A 6,000-nucleotide genomic window follows, 5' to 3' on the forward strand; every position below is an offset into this window, starting at 1 on the left:
ACAAGTATAATATCATCAACAAGTAATTATGTATACAACTGTTAACCAAGAAGTCTTAAACATTTGATTTTTAACATAATTTTTTGTGTAAACGCTCTTATTTAACACTGCACTGCGCATGATCACAATATTATGAATAGTTGACAGTCTCCGGCTTAGAAAGGTTCGTCGAATAATATAACATTCCTTTGATCAATTTTATTTCTCGTTACAAAACAAACCTGCAATTATTATCAGGAAAAATGTGCATTATACGCAAAGTGATTGTGAAAGCGTGACGTAAGCTTTCTGCGTACTTTAGTTCATTTTCGAATGCATTTCCTATATACTTTACTCCGTACTAATATATCTGTGTGTGCCTACATCTAGATGTGTGTTGGGTGTGTATGTGTTTACTAAATGGACTTTAAATCATTTTATAGTTATCTAAAACCAAAACACAGTATATATTGCAGACAATAAGCACATGCATATCAAAAACTAAGCAAACCCTTGTGCGGGGATATAATTAAAGATTCGAAAATTTTTATAACTATATACAAAGTTCACTGTTTCCATAATGTTTTTACTTTTCAACTTTTACAAAATTACAATATATTAGATTATAATTATTGTACAATAAAATGAGGTAAATTATCGAAAGACAAACGGGATTCAAAAATATAAATATTTTATAGTTTTAAAAATATGCACCAATAAATTCGATTTAAATCTAATGAACAATTAAAGTAATTGAAATTCATTGAATTACAATGAGTCTATAATTATTGATTATTAATATTGTTTCTAAACCTTGAACAATAGGATGGTTACAATTTTATTAAATAATAATAGAGTCAAAAATATTGAATAATAATATAAATTCGAAAATGTCAAACACTAAATAGTTTCCAAATAATTACAAATATAATTGGCTCAAATTTAGGGATATGCGCAGGCTTTTATAATAATAAATAATTCATCATAAACGTATTAATAACTTTACTTTATACTGAATTGTATAATTTACAATTTATGTGATATATTTAGTAGTAAAGTAATCGTGAAACAACATCGTACTAATTGGATACGAAAAAAACGATAAATGACTAAAGGAAACCGAATGTGAATAAAAGACATTAAAATGAAATACGAAAAAAAATCAAGAGATAAATGTCATTTCATAAGATTGGAAATATCAATCAATTTCATAGGGAAACAATCAAACGCGATATTTTTCTCAGCAATAGTATTAAAAAAAGAAATAGAGAAAGTCTCAGATTCCATCATGATGCCATCATGGCCGCTATTGATTTGGCGCAGAGACGTTTGTCGTAAGTTATCAACTTGATAACGATCGGCCAACGAGATACAACGAGACATGAAATGATGCAAGACTCAGCGAGACCATACGAAACGGCTACCAGTGCACATATGATAATAAAATCAATAACATTGATTTGGTCCTAAAAGCGCGAGTTCGTGCACATTTCTCTTAAAGTTTTTCGTATTGCAGATAAAAGCGATCAGACCAAGAATGGGCGTTTGCGTCGGTAACCTAATCACACGCATCAACCATAACAATGCCGTATTGATTACATTAATATTAACGAGTAAACACACACACTTACGCCTACAGTTACACACATACGTATATGCATAGTGTATATTCCTTTTAAAACAATATATTTACAACACACGAAACTGTGTATTATAGTTTTCTATGAACACTTAAAGGTTTTATTTTCTTTTTTAGATTAAGTCACGGGATGATGATATCCATAACGTATAACAGCGAGCTATAATATCGATACCAAACTTAAACAACTATATTTTTAGTTAAAAAAAAAATCAATATCAAATTATATTTTAATAGAACTGTGGCAGATATAATCTATTCCGCATAGTAACGGACTAGCAGGGAGACCCGACGTTGCCCATAACTAAACGAGGATCAACGAATGCATTATATTTAAAATTCTTTTATTATCATCGAAATTGCTTAAATCACACATTTTTCAATCAAAAACGTTGATTTACTGCTATGGTCCGAGACATAGCACGGTGTATCGGGAGAAAATTATGCATATTCTCGCAGTGACTTTGTTAATAATATATAATAGTCTACATTTGATTGTGAATATATTTCTGTTGATTTTATAAAAAAATCTAATGGCTTCAATTACTCGCCGGGTTCTTTTTTATGCGCGGTATTAAAACTTCTCAAATCCATTTGTGATGTTAAGCTGTAGAAAGGGGTAAACTTTGGTCAAGATCCAAACGTTTTTACTTTTATCAGAGCTTTTCGATTATCGATTATCAGAAGCATTCTGATACAAAACCTAAGAAAACTCCCATAATTATAAAGTACATAAAAATAGGCCTAGCCGTTTATGAAGTCATAGTAATGAATTGATGCACACAGACAACGTGTTTTTATAGACGATTAAATCCGGATTTGAAACTTCCAACGTAGACCCCCACTACCATGCCTCCTTCTCCAACATCAGGGGTCTACGTTTTGATCTTCCAGAGGTCGAAGCCCAATTACCGGAGACTAAACAAGATCTTTTATTTTTAAGCGAAACTGGAATTGGACAGACTATTTTCTTAAATGAGTTCGTAATTTAAGGATACTTCTACCTAACTTCCAAATCTGACCCCCAAGATCGCCACGGGCATGGAATATGTGCCTATATAAAATATTGATTTCCATGTGGTAGGGACATCTCCAGAGAAGATCCTAACTTACCTTATATGTGCTTCCGAGTAGCACTAGCTCACACTACGGCATTTATATTTACTCTCTATCGCCCCCATAACAGCGGAGTTACTATCTTTAAAAGCATATCTGAGAAAATTGACCAAGTTCTATCAGCATATCCTTCAGCTAACATTCACGTATGTGGAGACTTCAATGTTCACAATGTGGAATGGTTGACCCACTCAAACAAGACTGATGATGCAGGATGTGAATAGACAACATCGCCAACGTCAATGATTGGGTTGTAGACAATGTAAAATTATATATATATATATATATATATATATATGTGTGTGTGTGTGTGTGTGTTATATTGTTTGCAGTTCATACACACAAATATTCACCTATTCAGAATCGAGAAATGTGTAAAGATCATGAAAACGAGGTATAATATCCTCACAGCAATAAGACAGAGTCAAATTTGACTCTTTTCAGTCAATGTGTTTACAATTTTTACTGTCTGAAAACTGTTCTATGGAATATATATATATATATATATATATATATATACGTATAGCATTTTGCATGTATGTTCACAAAGATGTCATTGCATATATTGTAAAGAGGAACAAAAATTAAGTCTGCTATTGTCCTAATTACTTTTGCAATAAAATTATATGCAATCTTTTTAATTGTGTATGTACATATCAGCACGTCTTTTCTACGTCAGTCGCCGCATAGAGATGTAAAATATACTTAATATTAACAGTCGCATATGTATGCATGTGCATCCTAGCACTCACGATCACGTATATAATATATATATGTGTGTGCGTGTATGCATCTGTGTACACACACACACATATATATATATATATACATATATATATATATATATATATATATATATATATATATGTTTACGTACAAGAAATATGCATGGGTCTTTAAACGAATATCAACCTAGAATATATACAGTTTAGACGACTTTTCGTTTAGTCAAATTAAATACTTCACTTCCCTTCATGGTAGTCTACTAATCAATATTGGCCTGAGATGCGTCTCTTTACAAGTCGACAATTTAATAGAAAATCAGTGCTTTTTCTTTTCTTACTTATTTTTTTGGAGGGGGGCTGCGTAACTTTATCTTTAATATATATTCTCTCTCTTACAGAACATTCTCCCATGCTAAAGGACTGTCGACTGTGTGGAAGCAAAGCCGGAAATTCGAAAGGTACGTGCGTTGTAATAATAGCACAAGGCAAAAGATTTTATTGGTGCCAAATCGCAAATAGTTCGACGGTTCTACTGCAGATTGTAGTGTTATTCTGCTTGTTTCTTACGATAAATTCAAATTGCCCCCGGCCCCTTTGCTATTACAGTGTGTCTATTGAGATTTACATATACACGTTTACTATCTATGCTTTTACATTTCCTCGTTGCTAACGCATTTACGAGTGTGTAATAAAGTAGCATCTATACGGGATTTTAAAAATTAGTGCCTAGCAGTGTATCAAAACATGTTCTAAGGTCTAATATTTTTTAATAGACTAAACTTTTCGCATTTAGTAAAACTAGTTAGGAAATTGTAATCATTGCTATATAATATATCAGCTAGTAGTTTGTGTGGTTAATATGTGAAGCAATTGAGAGATAAGCGGTCAGGGATCGCGTACGTCTCCTGCAAGGAAACGATAGCTGCAAGAGAGCGAGAGCGTAACACCGTTGGACTTCAATAAAGGAGACTGTATTATGAAAAGTAATCGTTGTTTGCAGTCTAAAATAGAAATGAATAGTGAGATTTGACCAAGAATATTAGTTAAGCTTTAATTTTTTTTTTTTTTACTATGTCGAGGACTCGTTTTAAAAAATCAGATTGATAGAGTTATTCATTGTGTCTGATAGTGCCCTTTATTCTACCGTGGTAAACTATGAGTCTGTGAAGGACTGGGACGTTTACTTCTGAATCTTCGTTTTACCATTTTGGGTGAATTACTTTATTACTTGTAGACGATTTAACTCTGAATACCGACAAGTTTGAGCAGCTATGTTAACGAGGTAAGAGTGCCCCTTCTCTAGGGACACAGGCTTTAATCTGTTGATTTTCGACTTCGTATTCGAGTTTTCTGCGGTGTGAAGGAAGTAAATTATCAGTCTACTTTTGGATGCGATGCATACCATGTCGTAAATTCGTTCGCGACAAAATGTTCGGCGGAGGTTTCCAATTCTGTCTGATGGTCCTCTTTCATCTGCCGCGTTGAGGTATCGTTCACGGTTGGCATAGGACGTTAACTCTTCAAGGTGGTGTCTCTTGTAAGTACTCCATGAATGCAACATAATTTTTAGTTAGTGTAAGTTTAGTGTTTGCTAAAGAGCGTGGATAGAATAATGCCAACTTGAGCAGACATTTTGTCTGACCCAAAGTGTTCCAATATATTACAGGTGCTGGCTCGCATTTGGCGACTCCTGACAATGTCTCAGAGTTTCCCAAGTCAGAATGTAAGCAATTAACTAATTTTTTTATGGGCGTGTCGGTTTAGTTCTTTGTTTCCTTTTGTTCTCGTCTGTCAATATAAAGAAGAAAAATATTTCTAGTTAATACTAGCAGCAAGCCTTTATAGTCGATGAGAAAAAAAAGAAAAAAAACGTTATTACATTTGGTATTAATAGGATACATTTGTCCTATTCTTATTCAAAAGAAAATATTACGTTCATGCGCATTAATCGTAAAACCTGATGTTCTATCTGTTGCTTTCACTCTAAATGATTTTTGTGACTGAAAAAATAATTAAATACAAGTTTCAATCAATAAAAGAATTATCTAAAAAACAATCTCGCCATTCTGTAATGAAATATCTCCATAGAAATGGAATAGCAAAACTAATTAAACATTGTAAACGATATGCATTAACAACCATAGCTTCCTCCCACAAATACGCGATATCTTTACCGAAAAAAATCATACTAGAAAGATGTCAAGGAAACCAATACAAATAACATCATTCGATTTATATACAAATGAATGTATTAACCGGAAGTTCTTTAAACGTATAATTGTTGTTGCATTATCTGCATTCTGGTTATTTAATACTCATAATATAGAGTAATTATATTTTGTTATATGAATAATCGAGCATTAATTTAATTCATTCTTTGCTCAATTTTATTCTTTAAATCCGGCTTATATTATTTTCATTGAAATGTAAATGTAAAAGAATCTAATCTGCGTTTATTTTTTGACAACTAATGTACCTTATTATCAGTTGCATACTGTGTATCGTTGAAATTAGACGTGAAAAGCTTAAATCAGTATTGAA

Source organism: Euprymna scolopes, unplaced genomic scaffold, assembly GCF_053919585.1.
Source record: "Euprymna scolopes isolate OS-2025 unplaced genomic scaffold, ASM5391958v1 sca183, whole genome shotgun sequence".
In the NCBI taxonomy this organism is placed as follows: domain Eukaryota; kingdom Metazoa; phylum Mollusca; class Cephalopoda; order Sepiida; family Sepiolidae; genus Euprymna; species Euprymna scolopes.